Source organism: Ursus maritimus, unplaced genomic scaffold (genome assembly GCF_017311325.1).
Source record: "Ursus maritimus isolate PB19 unplaced genomic scaffold, ASM1731132v1 scaffold_21, whole genome shotgun sequence".
Taxonomy (NCBI): Eukaryota; Metazoa; Chordata; class Mammalia; order Carnivora; family Ursidae; genus Ursus; species Ursus maritimus.
Genome location: NW_024424564.1, coordinates 39,664,553 through 39,687,086, shown reverse-complemented (window position 1 = coordinate 39,687,086; position 22,534 = coordinate 39,664,553). Strand labels below are relative to the sequence as shown.

At 49.3% G+C, this 22,534-nt stretch overlaps 1 protein-coding gene and 1 long non-coding RNA gene across 3 annotated transcripts in view; both read right to left on the bottom strand.

Annotated features, from left to right (window-relative positions):
- Positions 1-22,534, bottom strand: part of CHST11 (carbohydrate sulfotransferase 11) — a 250,194-nt gene that overhangs the window by 226,810 nt on the left and 850 nt on the right. The gene's annotated exons all lie outside the window — the stretch shown is intronic.
- Positions 14,085-16,306, bottom strand: LOC121104417. Its single transcript, XR_005836735.1, has 2 exons — positions 15,992-16,306; positions 14,085-14,881 (listed from the first exon to the last, which is right to left on the bottom strand). It is a non-coding gene; the product is annotated as an uncharacterized LOC121104417 (long non-coding RNA).

Sequence of the window (22,534 nt, the reverse complement as noted above, 5' to 3'; positions counted from 1 at the left end):
CTGTTCCCAGAAGTCCTGGGTCCCTGACTAGCTGGCTTAATTTAAAAAAAAAAATCATCATCACCCAATAAAAAATTAAGTTGTCAGATAAAATGTGTCTTTTTGAAACTTTTAACGGCATTTAAAACATGCAAAGCATACATACAAATAATAAAATGATCGGTAACCCTACCTCCCACTTCTTAGATTTACTTTGTACTTTTTGTTGTTGCTGCTTAACATTGTTGCGTGGGCCTCTTAACAGGACTCTTAACCTGAAGGAGCCCTCAATCTCTGTTCAACTGGTGACCTTGAAAGACATTCGTCTGCCTCTCCGAGCTCAACTTCCTCTTCTGTAAAATAGGGACAATGAGAACCGCTCCAAAGCTGTTGATTAAACAAGATATTATTTCTCCAGCACCCCGTACAGGAGGTGGTAGGCACTCATGAAGGGGCGCCAGTGCTATTAGTCTAGTAATTATTGCTCACAACAGGGTCATTGTAAGCAAGAATTTCCGACAGCGTCGTGGGGTGGGGAGTAGGCTATTTTTAAGCAGACGGAACCTAAAATCACCCAAGACTGTGTTCTCCATTTATTCGGGGGTCTCCTGTGTCCACCAGTGGATTCGACAAAAGCAAGGTGAGATGCTAAATCCCACACCAGAAATTCGTGGCGTACTGTTGTTAATTTGTGACTGTGCCTAGCTTGTCTCCGTAAAAACCTAGTGCCATGGGATTGCTAAATTGGACTACTGTGTATTTGTACGACAAAAATGGAAACTAGCAAGACCCCAGTGCTTTTAAAAACACGCTCCCTCATCAGAAATCCCATTTCAGCTGCAATTGGAGGGGAGCCAGGCCCCAAGCTGGGGTCTCCCTAGTCCTCAGGAGGAGGACTCTGCCCTCCAATTTGCTTTGGGGCCCTTTCCAGCTCTATGCTCCCTCGTTCCATGCTTTGGCTTATCCTAGAACGAGGCCCTGGCAATTGGCACCTTTCAGGGGTGGTCATTATAAATAGGCACCACAGTGAAGCCTGACAGAGAAGTTCCAGGAACACACCCTTCAGACAGGCTCCGTATCCAGAAGAATGAACCAGAACACACAGCTCACGAATCCCAGGCTGGCTCTCTCAAACGCTCATGCTCGCAGGGGCCGTAAACGGGCCGTGAGGCCCAGGATTAAGCTCTGGCTAATTAACCCCACAGTCCAGCCGAGCAACAGACAACAGCCAAGAGGCACAAAGCCAGACCCCCAAAAAGCTGAAGTCATCATTTTCAAGAGTGAGGCGCACCACGGGCCGTCGTCGGGCTCCCAACCCAACAGCTAGTAGCCGCAGAGTGGTCCTCTCAGCTGATATTCATTTCCATATTATTAAGAAAAATCCACGCTGACTTTAAAACACTTTTTTCCCATGGATGCAAAGCGAGGCAGGAAGACAGTTTGTGACTCAATTACATCTGCTCGAGAATATAGACTAATGATCATATTTTCCCTAAAGACAAAAAATCTAAAGGTCGAGCAGGAATGACTAGCGGCAGCATCATGCACGGAAAGTAACACAATGAAATGAAACTCCCAGTCCAGGAGAGAAGGATGTCGGAAGGGAGAAACACACGCGCGTGCACACACACGCAGATGCACACGTGCACGCACACACACACACAAGCTGTGTGATGATTTATGCCCCAGCTCCAAACCACGTCAGGCGGTGCCAAGGCTCCTTTCACCTCAGCTCGCCCTGCCGCCTAAAAATGGTGTGTCAAGTATCGCCCCGGGAGTGGAGGAGGAAGGCGGGCCAGCAGGAAGTCTGCGGTCAGAGGTCTTTTCATTTTTCCACTGTTCCCATTTTCAGCTCAAGCGCTCACAATGAGCCCCACCGATCATGAAAGCACGGCGGCTACCGAACATTAAAGATGCTTTGGGTCTGAATGTAAGGCCTCCCCCCCACGCCCCCACCTCCCAGCTCCGAGCTCCGACAATGGATGGGGAACATGAAGAGGTGCCCGAATCTGTCTTCTTTTTGCAAGGAAAGCCTAAACTGATGCATTGCACAGCTGTTACCGCACAGAACCCTGAAGTCAGGGCTCGGTGTTAGATGTCCAGCCTCCACCTTCTGGGGTGAGGTGAGGGCCGGGGCCGGAGGAACTTCTGATGACTGTGGACCCCTCTTGGAACCTGACAGCCCAGGCCTCCCACTGCTGCTGCTGCGAAGTCTGGGCCCCGTGCTGCCCTTGTGGCCCGCCCCCTAAGCGGCTTTCTAAGATCAGATCAGATCAGATACAAATGTTCCTTTAGGTGACCCCTTATATTCCCCACTGGAATTATTTGCCAATTGCAGAGGTCAGTTTCAAATTTTGCAGAGCCAGACACCTTCCAGGGATGTGTTTCTCAAAAGGAGGTCAGAGAACGCCGTGAACCAGAATCACCTGGGTGATGGGCCTGTCAAAGAGAGTCCCACCTCCAACCGGCCGAACTCAGCCCCAAGCCTGCATTTTGAGCAAGCTCTCCAGGCGACTCAATAAGCCCGTCAATGTTTGAGACTCCCTGCTCTAGTGCGGCAATTCCCCCCAAAATTTCCAAGGGACGGGTTTAAAAGAAACACACATTTCCGGACCCCACAGCCTACAACAGCTCCCTCCATGAATCCTGACAGGGACCATCTGGGGTGGGGCCCAGGAATTTAACTCCCAGAGAGCACCCATGTTTGTGAGCTCCTGACATCAAGCCGTTTCCCCCAAAAAGCGGCCCCCACTCCTTTCCCGTCCTTTTCCTAACTCCCGCTCATCCATGCCTTAGAGAAAGCCTTCTTTGAGCACCACCGCACCCCACCACACCCCTGCTGCCCACCCCAGATTCGGTTTCCTTACCGCAGCCTCTCAACATCCTGTCCTCTTCCGTGTAACTTACCATGCTTGTTATTAAATACGTATCTGCTTAATACTTGCTTCATGTCGGATCGTCCACTAGACTGATGAGAACGACAGATACGTATCACTGGCCACCTACAAGGTCCCCAGACCGCCACCTCCGCGGAGTTGCAGCTACACACAGGGCAGCGCTGAGAAGCCAGACCCACAGATTCCACTTGGAAACCATCCCACCGGAGCAAGGCAAGCAATGTGTTCTTCCCGACTCCGTTAGTCCCCCAGGGCTGCTGAAACAGAGTACCACAAACTCAGTGGGCTTAAAACAACAGAAACGTACTGCCTCCCAGTTCTGGAGGCTAGAAGTCCAAAATCAAGGTGTCAGCAGGGCTGTGCTCCCTCCAAGGCCCTGGGAGAGAATCCGTCCTTGCTTCTTCCAGATTCTGATGGTTCCTGGCATTCCTGGCTTGTGGCTGCATCCCTCCAGTCCCTGCCTCCATTGTCACATTTCTCCTGTGTGTGTCTCTGTGTCTGTTCTCAGGGCACCAGTCATACTGGACTAAGGGCTCCCCCGCCCCAACTCCAATATGACCTCATTTTAATTAATTACATCTGCACCAACCCTATTTCCAAATAGGGTCATATTCTGAGGTTCCAGGAACGACATGAATTTTGAAGCAACACCATCCACCCAAGTCCACTGACCATGCAGAGGTTCGTGAAACATACTTGGGTTCAACAAGGACTGAGCACATAACCATTTGACGTTTAGAACCTTCATGTAGCCGAACGAGTGGTGAACCCCCAATATCCATTCTCTAGCTCTCTTTAGAGCTACAAGGCCAAAATAACAGTGGCGCACATAACCGCATAGAATAAAGACTACCTCGCCCAGCCTCCCTTGCAGACAGCAATGGCTGTGACTCAATGGACACAAGCAGAAGTAATGGGTGCGAGGCCACAACGTCCACCGCACCGCTCTCCCTCTTCCCACCGGCAGGAGGCAGGCATGGAGGTGAGTCATCTGCAGCAGAGGGATGAAGACACAACCTTCAGTAGAGTGATGCCATAGGATGGAAGGCGAGTGAGCCTCCAGCACCGCGGAATTGCGGCTGACACCCGCAACTAGTGACCCAAGGAAGATACGCACTACCAGCTTCTTTGGGCCACAGTGGTACAAGTGTCTTCCTAAAACAGGAGGTAAATGGGGGTGCCTGGGTGGCTCAGTCGTTAAGCGTCTGCCTTCGGCTCAGGGCGTGATCCCGGCGTTCTGGGATCGAGCCCCGCATTGGGCTCCTCCTCTGGGAGCCTGCTTCTTCCTCTCCCACTCCCCCTGCTTGTGTGCCCTCTCTCGCTGGCTGTCTTTCTGTCAAATAAATAAATAAAATCATTAAAAAAACACACAAAAAACAGGAGGTAAATGGAATCAAAAATTCACATTACCACTTCAATCCAAATTGGTTTTCCAAGTAGCAAAAAAAAAAATTCCAAAGACTACTACCTACTCTACGAGTGCACGGGGTCTTTTTAATCCATAGATTTTTCACCTCTTGCTTTTCTTGCCTTGGTTATTCTTCAGAAAAAAAGAAAAAAAAAAAAAACAAGAACAGCCTTCAACAGCCCACGGTGACCTTGGACCAAAAGCAGCCACGATGAGCTCTTTCTTCAGTCAACGCATACATCGTGAACTTCCAGGATTCTACAAGCGGGCTAGAATTCCCGCCGGCCAAGTTATTAAGCTGGTATCACTTGTCATCTGGTTTTGCAAGGTGGCTCCTTCAACACTCCCAACACGGGTTTGATGTCATGGGTACAGCTCAATGCAAGCTATTCTCCCCCATTTTCCCCTACTATCAGCTCACCTCTTGGACTGGGCATGCGACCCCAGCCACAGCAATGATATTCATGCATTCATTCATTCAACACACATTTATTCAACACTTACTAGAGGCCAGGCACTGTTCTAAGAGTTGGGGAAAGAATGGTAAACAAAATATAAAAATCTCTGCCCTCAAAGAGTTTACAGTCTAGGACTTTTATGGAAACTGCTACGAACGAGAAGTACTCTTTTTGTTGGGAATGCTGAGAGGATGGGATGGTGGCTGGAACTGTTGGCAGCCATCTTGCCACCAAAAGGAGAGAGACAGGGCATTAGACCTGATGCTAGAGTGCCTGTGCCCTGTCACGCTTTTTCAATTCTCTGTGCCCAGAAAAAAAAATGGTCCTTTTTTTGCTTAAACCAGTATGAACAGGGTCAGGGAGAGGAGGACCTACATCTGAAAGTCTCCTGACCAACCAATACCTTAAGCTCCCTGAGAAAGGTATTTGAGGCAAATTTGGAAAGTTAAAACAGGTAATTTCTCCAAGAAGGCCCATTCTTGAATATTCCTCACCGCCAGGCACTGTTTTAAAGGTTCCTTCCATGTTGTCGTTTCCAGTTTTAAAAACCATCCCTCTAGGGGCATCTGGCTGGTTCAGTCAGTACAGGATGCCACTCTTGATCTCAAGGTTGTAAGTTCAAGCCCCACGCTGGGTGAAGAGATAAAATCTTAAAAAAAAAAAAGACATCCCTCTAATAATCTAGTAGAATGGACAAACCAGTTCATGGCCTCCCCCACTATGCATTAAGAACCAAATCGTATCAACAGCTCCAAAATGACCAGAAACTAGATGGTTCCAGCCACCTCGCGCCCGCCATTGCTGATGGCCACAGGGAACATCAGCTTCACCTCCCAAAGGACTAAGTCACAATGGCTATTCTCAAGGTGCTTACTGGGTCCCAGCGCCTCTAGTAACTGCTTTCAGTCCTAGGCAGGCATCACCATGTTCCAGGGCCCTGTGTGCTTACAGCCAGCAGCAGTGTCTGAACTAGACACATAACCAAAGTTAATCGACCACATCCTATTTAACAGGAAACCTACCAGCCAGCTATTTTAGAGCTAGTCTCACTTCCCCTCATCCTCTCCTCCCACAGTGCAAAGCTGATGGGAAATAAGAGTGCGCAAAACAGACAAAATGGGAGGGAGGGAGAGTGAGGACTCCAGAATTATTTTTTTTAAGATTTTATTTATTTATGTGAGAGAGAGAGAGAGTGCACGAGAGAGCAGCAGAGAGAGAGGGAAAAGCAGACTCCCTTGCTGTTCAGGGAGCCTGGCATGGGGCTCGATCCCAGGACCCTGGGATCATGACCTGAGCCAAAAGCAGATGCTTAACTGACTGAGTCACCGAGACGCCCCAGAATTCTGACAGGAAAGGCTTGGGGGAGTCTCCCGGTGGAAGACAGGCAGGAGGCACCGCATATGCAAACAGTGTATTTGTTCTTCATGGGTGTTTTGGGGTATCTGGTGTGGGCTGATGGAAATTGGGGGGGGTTAACGTTTCCCCTAAGCCATCCCTCGTTGCTGCCATTAGACTGGTTTGCATCCAGTCTTAACTCCAATACCAAGAATAAGTGCTTCACCATTCTTGTTCCAAAGACATAATATAGAACTCAAAGACGTATGTATAAAAATGTTAATTATAGGGGCGCCTGGCTGGCTCAGTCGAAGGAGCAAGTGATTCTTGACCTCGGGGTCATGAGTTCGAGTCGCACATGGCATACAGACATTACTTAACTACATTTTTTTTAAACTTTAAAAATGTAAATTATAGCATTTTTTAAAGGGAAAATCTTGTTTTAAAATGTTCAAGAAAATGATTAAATTAAATCCATCAAGGCTTCTCCTCTGGAGGCACAGGCAAGAGAGATGTCCCACGGGAAGCCCCATCTGCCCTGTGTGTGTGTGTGTGTGTGTGTGTGTGTGTGTGCGCGCGCGCGCGCACGTGCGTGCATAACCATCAGTAGTGTCTTTGACTTTTGCAAAAGGAAAGACATAGTCATCGGCTGGATTTGATTGTGTTTTTCTCTCTACCCGCCCCTGCTTCCTGTTTAGGGGAGCCCGTCCCCCCAAACCTGAGAGCATCATCAAGATGCAGCTGCCCAGAGAGGCTTCATTCTCAGAGCACCGCTAACCACGACCCTTCTGATAGCAGAACAAGGCAGTAAAGAATAGCTCCACAGTGCCACCGTATCTTGGTCCCTGTCACTGAATGAACTTCCTCCCATCTGAATTCCTTCCTCCATTGGCTGAGGACCATTGGGTGCACAATGCCTCCTCAAGCTATTATTATGTCAACTGTAGAGCAATTGTCCATTTTCCTCCCAGCTCAGGGAACAACCCACTATACGTTTTTCCTCCTCAATCACAGAAAGGAGGTTTTCACACAGACACTAGCCCCGTGGTTCGCAAACAGAAGTAAGTTCTCAGTAGGGGCGCCTGGCTGGCTCAGAAGGAAGAACATGTGACTCTTGATCTTGGGGTCATGAGTTTGAGCCCCACTCTGAGTGTAAAGATTACTGAAGTAAATAAATAAACTTTAAAAAAAAAAAAGGGATGTAAGTTTCTCAGTAGAGCATGTGAAGTCTGATGGAGCTGGGGGTCCCAGCTCTAGCACTTAGCCGCTGTGTGTGTCTGTCCACTCGGGCTACCACAACAGAACAGCAGAGAATTGGTAGCCTAGAAACAAGAGAAACGTATTCCCACAGTTCTGCAGTCTAGAAGCCCAAGATCAGGGTGCTGGCATGCTCAGCTGAGGGCGCTCTTCCTGGCTCAGCTGGTACCTTCTCTCTCAGTCCTCACATGCTGGAAGGAACAAGAGATCTCTCTGCAGCCTCTTTTAGGAGGGCACTAATCTCAGTCCTGAGGGCTCCACCCTCATGGCCTAAGCACCTCCCACATTCCCAACTCTTTCTTTTTTTAAAGAGTTTATTAATTTTTAGAGAGTGAGAACTCAAGACTGGGGGGGGACAAAGGAGAGGCAGGAGAATCTCAAGCAGACTCCACGCTGACTGTAGAGCTCAACTCGGGGTTTGATCGCACAACCCCAAGATCATGACCTGAGCTGAAACCACGAGTCACATGCTTAACCCAACTGAGCCAGCCAGGCACCCCCGAAGTTCCCAACTCGATACCATCACCTCCAGGGGTCAGGATTTCAATATATGAATTTGGCAGGGAGAGGGAGAGTCACAGACATTTAGACCATAGCGCTATGTTACCTTAAGTCAATTACAGACCGTGTCTGCATCCCAACCAAATCGAGGATGCGGACGGAGCCTCCCTCGCCAGGGCCTCCCTCGCCCAGCAGTTGAGAAGACTAAATGGTTTAACACAAGTAAAACCAGGCACAGCACAAGGAAGCAGCTAAGATGGATCTTGTAATTCAATTTCAACCGGGAGGATGACCCAGTGGCATCTCAGACACGCACTGAGATTATGGAGGTAGCTTTCAGACCAGCGCTTGCCCGCTGATGAGTTTCCCCTTCCCTGAAAGTCTACTGGCGAGGTACTCTGGACAATGAAGGAAGTTCTAGTCTCTTCCCAGCTGTCCAGCGAAACTTTGCCCTGCCCTTCTTGGCTCACTGACTCAGACATGCAAGCACGTAGTCAACAAACATCTATTTTATCGCATGTCTGTGACAGGACAGGCACCGGGGACACAGTCTGTGCTCTCCTAAAGCCTGTCACCTAGTGTGGACCAAAAACGAAGGGAGGGCATCCACGCCGAGTTTCAGGGAGGCTCTGCTGGGCGTGTGGCTGACAGCTACATCAAACCGGCAGCAATCAATAAGACCGACGATTTCATACGCGGCTAGTTGGAGCGTAAATGGACACAACTGTCTAGGAAACAATTTGGCTACACTTATCAAGAGCCTTCACAAATTTATGATCTTTGCATTCCCGTTCTGAACGTTTATTTCAAAGAAACGTTAAGAAGCCCAGATAAAGATTTATGTACAAAGAGGTATATCGTGGCAATTTTTAAAAAGGGAAAATCTTCCTTGAAAATGTTCAACAAAAGAGAATGACTAAATTCTATCCATATGATGACATATCCATATGATGGAATATTATGACATCCATGATGAAATATTACAGTGTTTTCAAAGAAAATTGGATGACATGAGAAAATACCCATAATTCAGTACTAAATGGCAAAAGCAGATACCCTGTACTATATGCATGAGGCTTTCATCTTTGTAAATATACATACGTGCACAGAAAAACAAACTCGAAATTAACAGAGATCCTTCCTGGGTGGCAGGGATCAGGGATGACTTTTTTGGAAGTAGACCCATTTTTTCAAAATTCTCTATAATACACCCGAATTAAATTGATAGTCAGAATTATATATGTGTATACATTATAATATACATTATACATAAATGTGATATATGCCTTATATTATATATTATACATATATACGTTATATTACATATTACATATGTATGTATGTATAGATAGATATAAATAAACAAAACATTGCTTCACTCTGACATTGCACGGCGGGGGAGGCGACAATGATAGAACAGAGCCAGTGGTGTTGCCAACCCTGCCACTTGATAAATCGTATGCCAACAACGTCAGCTCCATTAAGACAGGGATCACTGTCTGTGATTGTCCCCTGCTGCTTCCCTAGCATTTGAAATGGTCCTGGCACACACAGTAGGCATTCAATAAACGCTTGTTGAATAACTGGATGAATGCCTGGAGTCCAGCTCCAATGTTCCTCCTCTGTGAAGTTCCCTGACCTCCCCTAAACTAATTATTCCTTTTTTTCTAGCCGCCTATAGCCATTATAACAAAGCTCCACAGCCAACAATTATGGGTCGGCCACCACTTGCCAAATTACAAGCTATCTGAATGCAGGAACTAAGTCTTATTTAGATTTGTCTCTTTAGTCAGATAAATGGTCAATAAACATTTGAGCGACGGAATGAGGGGTACATAGATATCAGTTTGTTCATGCCGTATGAAGTTACTCCTTTTAGGGGCACCTGGGTGGCTCAGTTGGTTAAGCGTCTGCCTTTGGCTCAGGTCATGGTCTCGGGGTCCTGGGGTTGAGTCCTGCTTCGGGCTCCCTTCTCAGTGGGGAATCTGCTTGTCCCTCTCCCTCTGCCCCCCCCCCCACTGGTGCGCACAGCGAGCACGATGTGTTTGAAAACTGCCAATGTCCACAGGTATTCATTCATCAGTAACACATGAAAGGGTCCCCAGAAGAGGGGAGAAGAACCAGGACTAGAACCCCAGTGTCTTGACCTGTACTCAGGGCCCTTTCCACTTCCCCACACAGCCTCCTCCAGTCAAGGTCATCCATGTTTCACGACAGATCAAACACTCGGCAACGACCGCAGACGCTTACGGGCCTGACCACTCCTCAAAAAAAGGAACATCACTGTGACTTCCAATGACAACATCCTTTATGTCGCTCGAATCCCATTTACAGGAAGGCACTAACTATCAGACCTGTGTTTATTTTTATAAATCTCTATTTGTTTTTTACAGAGGAAACAAAGTCTGCATGTAACTGGAAGAACTCTCTTCGAGTCCTGTAGGTAACAGCCCTGAGCCACTCCCTTCCGGAATTAAATGCATTATCCTAAAATGAGCAAGGCCTCTGCTACTGGTTAATATCTTTTAAGCACGGAATTGTCTTTCGTCTGAGGGCTCACACCTTCCCAAAAAAAGCTGTTTTATCACAAGTGACTAAAAGATTGCCTGTTTAGTTTCTGATGTCAAACCAGCACTTCCATTTTTGAACAGCAAAATCATACAGAAAGCCTTCTGTACGTAAAACCTGGACTCATAAAGGATTTCACTATCTAATTCTTCCGTTTTCAAAATCATCTCCATCCCAGCACTTCTGCACAGACTTCCAATAATAGGTCATCAGACCTTCCAATCCTTAATCCCTAAATCCGCACAAGTTTGCAGGGTAAACCCATAACCCCTGCCCTTTGCATGGCCACATGCCCCCTTAAACAATGATGCACGTCTCCACCATTATCTCACTTTCTTAAAAAATGAAGCCTTTTGGAAAGTTCTGTGCCTTGTTGTTTTAATGGGAAAAGGGGGATCAAGGGGGGGCATGAAAAGGGGATCAAACCCCTATGTGGGAACCAGCTCTAGGATATTTATCAATGGGTGTCAAGTACTACAGTCTAGCAGAGAAAATGAAGGAGCCTTCAGCTTTGTACCAAGCACAATGCCCCCCACAAGCGATTCTGAAAGCCAGGGATGCCTTTTTATGCTGTGTGTGAGCTCTATAATTAACCCGTCCTCTCTCCCACAGCCCAGAAGTGGACTGGTAAAAAGAGGGGGCCTTTTGATATGAAGATTACATAGGGCGGCATCTCTCAGGGGGACAATGAGATCAGACCCCACACACAGCCCACAGGGCGAGTCTCCTCGGGGGCCCCAAAGCCTGACCTTTGGGCCTTGGTTCCCAGGAGGAAGCAGCTGACTTGGTTCTCCAGTCTACACTGCCCCTCTCCAGGACAGCCCACAGCTCCACTGGACCCCAGACACAGCCAGGAGCTCACACGGGAGGGAGAAAGAGAAATGCTCCCTGTGGCTATTTACACACTTTTCCTTTCTCCTGCCACTTACTTCTTCCACAGCCTCTGAGGGTGAACCCAGGGCACCATTAGCAACTGAGAGACTGAAACTTAACCTCCGTGGCCTATCATTTTGGCACAAGCAAAGCAAACAGCGGAGTTTTAAATCCCAGCACAGAGTGCTTTTAAGCTATTTCTTACTTTGCACTTCAGACATGCGTGAATAATCTTCCTACCTCCCATTAAACGATAATAATAGAAACTGTTGCAAACTGGCCCAAGTTCATTTGAGAAAGTGAGTTGAAAACTTCTGCCCTTCAAATGAAACAAGAGAGTTTAATCAAATGGAGCTGAAATTTCATCATCTGAAAAACAGGAGACCCTCCACCTTCTATGGCTCCCAGGTCCCAAGAATAAAATTCCAACTTGAGAGCATTCGGGGCCCTCCAGGTCCACTGTTGACACCCCCCCCCTCTCCGGAGCCTCCTGTGTTCCCAGACATCACTCTCCTTCCCACCTCACCCCTGCTCTGACAGGTGCCCTCACCTGGAATGTCTTTTCTCCCCCTTCTCCCATATTCCCTAGAAATTCTCTACTCATCCTTCCGGGCCCAACAAACATCACCTTTCCCGTGAAGTCCTCCACAACACCCCCACTCTAAACCCATGATCCCCAGCTCCGTCCTTAGCTGTTGGCTCTCTGTAACCCCAACCACGTTTGGCCCCACAGACAGTTAATCATGTGTCTTCTGCCCACCCCAACAGAATGACTGTTCCCTGGGCCAGTCTCTGCACTCAAACGTTTGTGTTACAATCATTTTAAACCAAATGTAAGCAATTCCCTGAACCCCTCTGAGTTTCCACTGCCTCACCTGCAGAATGGAGTTGATAACTGTTTCTCTCGGTTACAGAGTTTGTTAGGGTCTCATTAGGAGGATCAAGCTTCAGATGGCAACTGACGAACCAGAAGACTCTCAAGATGTGTCAGAGGCCAGAAATTACTTGAGTGACACGTACAGAGATTCAACAGCTAAATCTCTTATTTAACACCGACGGTCCCAGACGGTGCAACAGTCTTCCCAGAGGGTACAGCTTAAACCCAGGAAGTAAAACATGCCTTAAATAAAAGGGAAAGGGGCAAACAAAATAAACAAGAAGCAAACAAAAAGCCCTAATCCATGAAAAGTTCTCCAACGCTTCGGAGCGGCATCATCCAATATGGTAGCCACTGACGGCGGCTACTGAGCCCCGTGAGGTGTGGCTGGTCTGAACCGAGATATAAACGTAACATGTACTTGTAAACGTGACATAGACACTGGATTTCCAAAGACTTCGCACAAAAACATAAAATCTCCATAATTTGTACTATCTACTGCCTGTCAAGTGCGTATTTTAGATATTATTTCACCTGTGGTTTTTTTTTTTCCGTTTCTTTACTTTTTTTCAACGTGGTTACTGGAAAATTTAAAAGTTACACACGCAGCTGACAGTACATTCTGGCAGGACAATGCTGCCCTAGGAGAGTCGTGAACGAGCAGATCCCCTCCCGGGACACCCGGATCCCTCTCGTGGTTACAGCACCTAACAACCACACCTTCAAAAGTCATTTGTGTTTTGAGCCGGGTCTACACCGAGCCAGGGTGTGAACTGAGTTATTCGTGGCTCCCTTACGTGGCAGCTAGGTCACTGCCAAGTCAAACTGAAAATCCGATCGGCAATGATAGCGGCTGACGACTCCACACTCGCCACCCCAGGAAGCAGGGTTTTCTTCTTGGCCGCCCATCGACATCAACGCGCTTATTCTTCCAAAATACGTATTAACCGAGTGACTATTGCTGTGGTCTCAGTGTGCCCCCCCCCATATTCATATGTTGGAAACACACGCCCAAGGTGATGATATTAGGAGGGAGGCCCTTGGAGGGGATCAGGTCCTGAGGGTGGGGCCCCAGGGGCTCCCTCACACCTTCCACCACGTGGAGCTATGACAGGAAGTCTGTGCCCCAGAAGAGGTCCCTCACCCCAATCATGCTGACACTCAGATGTGAAACTTCCAGAACCCAGTTGTTGGTACGCCATCCAGTCTGTGGAGCCTGAACGGGGACCAGGACAACTACTACGTACCAGCTCCGTTCCGGATGTCGAGGTACTGCGGTAAGCGAGACACGGCTGCTCTTACTGACCCAACACAGCAGAGTGTGTAAGAGCAGACGTGCACACTCACGAAGTACCACGGGGCGCAGAGGAAGGACACCCATCCCCTTATTCTGACCACGTAAGGCTGGCTGAAGATGTGACACAGGAGGCAACATAGGAACTGGGCTGTGACCTCAGGACACATCCCCGTTGAAGTGAGAAGTGTCATCTGAACGCAGCTGACAGCATGGCCCCGGAGGGGATGAGCTCACCCAGGGATAGAGTGTAGGGTAAGAAGAGAAGGGGCTATCAGTGAATGTCCCACTTGGAGTCCACAGCTGGGCTTCCGAACACATTACCTCCCGACCTAATTAGCTGAAAGCAAACGCAGGTACACGGAGCGTAACGGTGACGCGAACAGCGTAGTCTTTGGTGTCAGTCGGACCTGGACCCGGGCAGGGGTCCTATTCCAACTCTCCAGTTCCGTGACCTTAGACAAGCTCCTTCACCTCTAAGCCTCAGTTTCCTCACCCGTACAATGGGACTGCTAAACGCTCACAGGATCGCGAAGCTTCACCGTGCTAAGCGAATGCGGCAGTTGGCACACCGCCTGAGTCATGGGGGTACTCAGTGAGCGCGGTTGTCATTCTTCGTGCGAGTGTGTGTGTGTTGTTCTTAATAAAGCTTCAGAAAAATAACAGACCCTAAATAAGGGTTTCCCAGCTATCGTTATTGTAGGCTGGACTATTCTTTGTTGGTGGGGAGCAGTGGCGGGCAGTGGGGGGGGGGCTGTCCAGTGCACGTACGATGTTCAGCAGCACCTCTGGCTTCTCCCCACTGGATACTAGTAGGACACCCCCTCCCCAGGTGTGACAACCAAATTCTCTCCAGACATTGCCAAAGGTCCCTTGCATTGGGGGAGAGAAGGGAGCAAAATGGTCCCCGGTGGAGAACCACTCGTCTCCACCAGGTGAGGTGGAAAGTTCATCTGGAGGAGGGTCCGGGGCCTAAAAAGCTAGACTTTTCCAACCTGTGAAGAACGCTGAGCACGGACGGACTCCCCCTTGGCTCTCAAGCCCAGCAGGACTGTCTCCAGGAAAGCAAGCAGTAGGCCGGCAGAGAGCACCAAGCACACCGGGCCTCGCCCAAATCAGCATTACAGCCTTTAGCTGAACTCCCGTACCTGCTCTGGTGACCGGGGCCCCGGCGACCAATGCCATCCACAGAGGCAGCTCCCCCAGGCTCCGAGAGTGCGGGGACTCGCCCCGGGCCAGGAAGAAGCCATGCGGGCCTCCTCGGCACACAACAGGTTCAAGTGTGGTGACAAAGGCCAATCAGTTCTGTCCTGTGCAATGAGCCACGCAAGCCACCCGGCCGCTGCTCACTGAAGGCTGCCACGGAGCTGTTTTTCTGAAAAGACTTGTCATCGTCCTCCTGACTTCAGCTTCAGAAATGACATCGAGGGACGCCTGGGCGGCTCAGTTGGTGAAGCGTCTGCCTTCGGCTCAGGTCATGATCCCAGGGTCCTGGGACAGAGCTCGCTCCTCATCCAGGAGTCTGCTTCTCCCTCTCCCTCTCCCCCACTCATGCTCTCTCTCTATCTCCCTCTCTCTCTCTCAAATAAAAAATAAAATCCTTAAAAATAAATTTAAATTAAATTTAATTTAATTTAAAAATGTGCCGCTGAGGCAGCGCTCAGTTTTGGCCGCGGCAGGGGGAGGGGGCGGAGAGGGGGAGGGTGTGCGAGGCACAGCCGACTCAAGGCTACTGCAGACAGAAAGAAGATACCACAGTCTGGACACAGGGCCCTCCCAGTAAACGTGACAGGGCACACATACGCAACAGATAAACCCTGCTGTAAACACGAAGATTACGATCTCAGGATGAGAAACCACAGTGCCTTTACTCCGACAATCTGTGGACGCTGTGTCTGCATCCATTTCCAAGGCACTTTTCCTCGTTTCTCACTCAATCCTCACCGCCAGCACCACGTTGGAGAGGGAATATCGCTCCCTTCACTCGGCAAAGAGGGGACCAACTCTCTGAGGCTGTGACTTCCCTGCAGTCATTCAATCCATCATTAAGTTGCTACAGTCTGCCGGACACCTGCCCAAGGGGTGGGTGGGGCCAGGACCGGGCCGGATACTGTGTGAGCCCGGAGAGTCCTGAGCTAGTTCTCAAGGAGAAGCATTACCGGCACTTGGGCAAGAGGACGCTGATGGGCAGAAAGATCCCACCCTTTGCTGCATGTCTAGCATCCTGGGCCTGGCCAACAACTCATGTCATCAATCCTAAGAGACAATCAAACGCATCCCCTACACATTTCCAAACGTGGGGTGAGGGGGTAGCCCCCAACTGAGAGCCCCCACCAGACGGCCAGGGCAACAGATCTTAAGTCAGACGGCCGAGGCTCCTCAATCCTCTGCACCTGACCTGAGACAAGTGTTAGTCTCTGCCTCCGTGTCCCCCCCTTATAAAACGGTGACAATCACCATGTGTACTTTGTACAATTCCTTTGAGAAATAACATATTAAACATCTGGCCTGTGTCAACGTTCAGAAATAATACCCAATATACACCTGTATTATTTCCCCTGCTCATCTCCTGTATGATCTGGTCTCCTTGTATCTTTAAAGCCCCCTTTTCAGGGACGCTTAGTCTGAGCACCGTCATGCAAACTGCAGTCCCCTGGCCACTTCCATTTCACCTCCTTCTTCCTTGCTTTATCGTTCTTCTGTAGCACTTCTCATCATCAAACATGCTCTGTGTTTCATATATTTTTTTAAGATTTTATTTACTTACTTGAGAGAGAGAGGGCGCAGAGGGAGAGGAAGAATCAGACCCCTGCCGAGCAGGGAGCCTGATTCGGGACTCGATCCCAGGACCCTGGAATCATGACCTGAGCTGAAGGCAGACGCTTAGCTGATGGAGCCACCCAGGCGCCCCAACCGTGCTCTATGTTTTAAACATGCATTTGTTTTCTGTGCCTCCCCAGGAGAATGTACCACAAGGACATGGATTTTTGTCTATTTGGGTCCCTGCAGTATCTCTAGCACCCAGAACAGAGCCTAATTCTTAATAAGCATTCCACGAAAACACCTAGAGTGATGTTGAAAGGATACAGTAGACAGCCAAGGTCTGAAAGCCAGTCTCTGGACTACAAATTCTGTGTTCTTTTCTCTATAGCAAGTGACCACGGATCGCATCCTGAACATTTTGTTGAAAAACTTGCCAACACAAGCTCTGTTAAAAATTTTCGCAAATCTCTCTTACTGAGTGGTAGTCTAGTTTGGGGGTGGTGGAGTGAGGAGAAATGGGATTTCCACGGTGACCACTTTACCGAAGGGCACGACCAGCTGCCCAAAGATAAACACGAAGCTGCAAGTAAGAAGCATCCTCGCTTCCCAACCAGCCTGCCCCAGACCCCCCAGAGCGGACTCCGCTCAGACCCCCAGGGCCTCCCATCCCAAATCTCTCTCCACCCCACATTCTTTGGCTGCTCCCTCTCTCTGCTTTCTGCTTTCCACAATCTGCTGCTTGCCCTGTTCGGTCCCACCTCAAGGACAGGCCTTGGGCTGCTCTATGCCCGGAACATTCTTCCTGGGATGGACACGTGGATGGTTCCTTCCCTTCCTTGACGTCCCTGCCCTCCAAGGTCATCTTGCCAACGACAGTCCCTAATTACCTCTATATTAAATTGTAACCGCTGCCTCCCATTCATCCCCCCTGCTTTGTTTTTCTGTCTTCACAGCATCTGACAAGCTATATATTTTACTTCTGCGCTTACTTAAAGTCTGGCTACCCCACTAGAACGTAAGTACCGTGGGGGCAAAAATCAATGGTGAATCCCCAAGTGCCTAGGACAATCCCTACTGCCTAGCACAGGGTAGAAGAGAAAGAGAGAGACAGAGCTCCTAAATTCTGACCCATCATGTTTGATCTAAGATGTGTCAAATTACACTTTCCAGGAATTTTTAACTGACAGATCGAACTACTCAGTAACCCCATAGCAAGAGCTGCCTTCCTCTTCACTTGTCATAAAGATGGGGTCTCAACACTCAAGAGAAACCAAAAAGGAAAAAAAAAATGAGTAAGCAAAACAACGTCTGGTTTTTCTAAGAATCTGAACACACACGCCTGCTGGCAATGACCTTTGTGAGGCCTTTTTCACCTACCCTCCCCAAATGAAGAAGAGGTTGACCAGTTGGTGGGTGGAAAAGTGGGGGAAGGGTGGGGCCCGTGCTTGCAAGCTTTTGATTTCCTGTTTTTAAATGGCTGTGCCGATAGAGCCGGGCATAAGCAAAATGACTTCCCAACCAGATAACTATAAACCGCAGCCACTTCTGCTACAGGACGGATTCCCCCAGCCCAGGCCTCACAGAAATCTCCAGCCACCCTTCCCCTGGTGCCTGACCACCACAAGGACTCCCGAGCAGGGGCTGGAACTGTTGGAGGAAATGGCCTACACGCATCGGTCTCATCTTAACGCAGCCAGGAAAATGCCCCACTGAGGCACAAACATTTCAACCGCCAGAGGGAGAGCCCATACTGGACAAGCCTCTCCTTCAGTTATCTCATGCTGCTCTCGGGATCCATAATGGTCTCATAGTTGAGACCTTCCCCCAAGGAAGTTTCAGACAGATAACCTAAGAACAGCCCCTACAAATCGCTTAACTCCGAACTCATTTCATGTCTAAGCAAAAAGATCCTTTAATTTAAAATTAAATGTGCGCAGGGCGCCTGGGTGGCTCAGTCGGCCGACCACCCGACCCCTGATCTCAGGTCTTGATCTCAGGGTTGGGAGTTGAAGCTCTGCACTGGGCATGGCGCCTACGTTTAAGAAAATAATTGATTAATTAAATTAAATTAAAAAATAAAATTAAACCTGTGCAGCAAAAAAAGCAAAAAAAATAGGACTGACATCCTACAAAGCGGGGGACGGGAGGGGACAGCGGAGGCATATGCAAGTCTATAAATTAAAAGGGCTGTGATTAAATTTTGTCTTTAAGCTTAATAACTAGTCACCATAATGATGAATTTGTCTAAAATACATCAAAACAGGTACAAATGGCATACTAGGACCTCAACTATTTTTTTAATCTATATATTCTATGATTTACAGAATAAAGCACCTGTTGCCTCTGGGTGCTGGAATGATAAATGATCATTTCTCTTCTAAGCTTCCTACATTTTCTAAAAAGAGCACATATTATCTTATAATTACACTAAAATTATAACACAAAAGCACTGTGCATTCAATCTAATCAAGTAAAAGTACAAAGGGGTAACCCGAGAAGTCTTTAACTAAAGGGTATAATCTTTCAATACACCCAACCAAGGCAAAGAAATCCCAGGCAACAGTGAAAGTAAACATACAGCAAAAGGAAAAAAGAGGACGAGAAAGAGAGGAAAGGCTTTCTCCTCCGCGGGCTTCTCTTCTTTGAACGGGAGCTTTCAAACAAAACCGCAATCCTACGGAGTGACACAAAAGGAAGGTTCAGAGGAGCTGTCTTCACACACTCCGCACAAATGCAGCCTGGGGGCCTCTCGGCTCCGCCTTGCTCAGCACAGTTCCATCAAAGCCCAGCCGGCCGGGGCAGGTATGCGAGACACCGAACCATCCAGAATGCACTTGGCAGGATGCATTCACCGATGGACGAAACCACTAGCATGTGGTTCCCTTCTCGCCAACGGCAGGAGCAGTTCACACACACAAAAGGTGTTCGTCTTGTGGACGGGTTCCTTCAAGTCTGTAACTAAACAAGGCCAAGTTTCTGGTACCCAGGACACCGAGCAGTGCCCCCAGGTGCGTCACGCCTCAGGGCTGCAAATCTAGGCCTTGGGAAATGCTCTGTCTGGTGCATGAGGACTTAAACCGAATCCATGTCTGCAGGGGGGTCTCAGAGACCAGGAAGGCAAGGAAGGGTCTCCACCAGAATAGATCCAGACTCAAGGAAAGGGCACTCTTGGCAAGGCTTGACAACCTTCCTGAAAACCAGAGAATTGGTCTTCTAGGGTTGAGCCACTTCATACTTTCATCCAGCAAATATTTTATTGAGAGCCTACTATGTGTCAGGCACTGTGCAAAACATGGGAATTAGAATGGGGCCTAACACCTGATCCCAGGGAGCCTGGCTGGCTCAGTGCGTGGAGCGTGCAACTCTTGATCTCAGGGATGTTGAGTCCAAGCCCCACGCTAGGTGTAGAGATTACTTAAAACTAAAATCTTAAAACAAAAAACAAAAACAAAAAAAACCCTGATTGAAACGAAGACTATTAACTCAGAGTGTCACAGATCTAAAGAAACCTGCCTTCCTGACAAGGCCCACTTCTGCTGAATGCTCCGATCAAATGAAAGATCAGCTACTCAAGTTTAGGAATTGCCCCAGTTTATGAATTAGAAAGTACAAAAGACAATGGGCCCCAGATTAGAATCAGAGGGAGAGACAACCAGCCCTCCCCATCACCAGCGGTCTCCCTTCTTCTTTCTCTCCCTCCTCTCACACTCCAGGTGTTCCCTAGCCACAAAAGAAGCTGGGAATCCATTTCTTTGGGAATACTATTTTTCTATTTCAGGTACAGGTACGTGGAACTCCTGCCAGAGGGCTCCAAATTTTTAGCAACACAATCTGTGCCATGCTGCGGTCCCTTCTGCCTCTCCCTGGGTGATCTGGAAAGACTGAAACTGCAGAGCCCAGCCAAAGGATCATCCCACCATTACCCTGAATCCAAGAAGAAAAGATCAGCTCACTTTTAAGGAAATTCAAAGCGGTAGAAAAGATGTAGCATTAGCTGTCATCGGTGATGTTTAATGTCAGTAAAGTGGAACAAAATGGGAAAAAAGGAAAGGAAAATGTTTAATAGTAATTTCAAACCATATTTTTACGTCCCGTGTCATAATAAACTGTTGGCATGGAGTCTTTGTGGAACCATGTGTAATTCAAAATAAGGAAGATCTTTCGATTGAACCATCTTCAGGTCTATATTCAACAGAAGGTACTGAAAGTAGGACTGGCTAATGGGGGGGGTCAGAAGAGCATACTCATAGAGATATGAATAATAAACAAATGCCATTTCTTGGGAGGAAATGGGACCAAGAAGGGAAGCAAGGGCTGAGAAAAGAGGATCAAGGGTCAAGGACAGAGGATCCTTATCAGGACACCCTTAGAGAAAGTTCTGTCCCTGATTCCCAAACGCTAGACCAAAAAGTCCAGTGCCACTTTCAAGCCAACATTGTAAACCAGGGCTGGAAATTTTAGCAAAGTGCCAATTACAAGTTGGAACTTTCTTCCTGGTGTCTCTAGTTAGAAAGTTATTTCCTGATTCTCGGGCAAGAAAAGCAAATCCTGGCTGCATGAAAAGCATGGATGGCGGTGGTATTATTAGTTAGTATTTCCCCAGACAACTAACAGGTACAGAGAAGTTAAAGTGCATTCCGGATGAGTCTAAGATCCATCCCTGTTCCAGGCATTTCTGCAGAGAACTACCTGGCACGTTCCATCCAGGCAAAATTTTAAGTGACCTAAACACATGACTAAAGTCTAGACCAAATCATTTGGCCCTTTGTTTAAACTGGTGAGCCCCAGTGTACTTGCACACCACCCAGTCCCCCAGTCTCTGGGGCGGAGTCTGGCCTGGTCTCCAGGATGCCTCTGTCTGTCTGGCCCTGCCGGCTGCAGCCACCCCTGGCTGCCCAGAACATAAGCGAGGTCCATTTTTAAATTCCCTTAGAAGTTTCCCAACCACCGGTTTGGGTGAGGAGACAAACTGGGCTGCAGTTTGCTGACATGGAACTAAAAATACCCAACTGCAAACAAAAGCCATCTTTTACAAGGCTGGCTCGGATGTCCTGAGGTTACGTGTGGTAGTGTCAGACCATATCCTTGGCAGTGTGGCCGCCTTAACAACTGCTCCGGGTGGAGCGGGGAGCGCGGCACAGGGGCCGAGCGGTCTCCGCGCTGTCAAGGAAGCTCACACCGGCGGCCCGGCCTGATTGATGGAAAGAACAGGTTTATTCCTCTGTCACCCACCCAAACGCAGGCTAGAGATACACACTGAAAGGAGAACGCGGGGGGGGGGGGCAAAAAGAAAAACACCAACCCCATCTCCCTGGAAGGAAATGTGTTTCCAGCTCCCTCCTTGCAATTATAAAAGCAAATTATTGCTGTGGCTATACTGAGAAAGGCAACTCGGAGGCGTAGAAAAAATGGATTTCGGAGCCAATGTGGCCCATCGGGGGCCTGCCGGGGATGAGGCGGGGTGGGGATACCACGGCTCCCCGGGGAGATCCGCGTCGCCCCGAAGCCTCCTTGGAAGGTTTTTACCTGTTGGGCTTGGGGGCCGAGCTGCGAACCCCCGGCCGCCGCGCTCGAAGGCGCTCGAAGGCGCTCCTCCCTCCCCAGGTCCCAAACTTTCCTTAGCGCCCCTTGGAAGGGGCGAGCCTCGATCCTCCCCCAGTTCACATTTCCGATGTGGAACTTGTCTACGCTCCCGAGGGCTGGGGGGGCAGGGGACTCACTGCCACAGACCCCGGGGGACCTCGGATGCTCGGAACGCAGGGGTCGGGGAAGCAACCTGACGGTCAGCCCAGGACCCGGCCAAAGTTTCCTTCAAAACTGCTGCGGCCAAGGCGTGACCCAGAGGCCCTAACCAGCGCAGGGCCGGGATAGCCGTCGGGGTGGGGGCGCAGGGTGAAGCAGACCCCAGGGCACCAGCCGCAAGGTCAATGCGGAGCCAGACCCCGGGGCAAACAGCGGGCGCCCGCCCCCTTCCCCAGCCTGGTGGAGGGGCAGCGCCGGGCACCCAACCTCTCCCTACACCTCCGCGCGCCGCCGAGCCCGGGACACGTGGGAGCCTAAGCCTCGGGCTCCCCAGCTCGCGGCAGGGACTGGCGACCTCGCCCTTCGCCCCCGAGCCCCCCACCCCGGAAAAGGCAATGCGCCCGGGCGCAGAGCGGCAGGCTCCCGGCGCCTCTTTCATCTTCGGATCGCGGCATCAGCGGGGAGTTGCGTTCTCTTCAAACCGACCCCCCACCACCAGCAGCTGCCCCCAACCTCTCTACCTTGCTCCGCTACCTCGCAGACAGACAGACAAGAGACACAAAGAAAAAAGGGAGGGGGGGG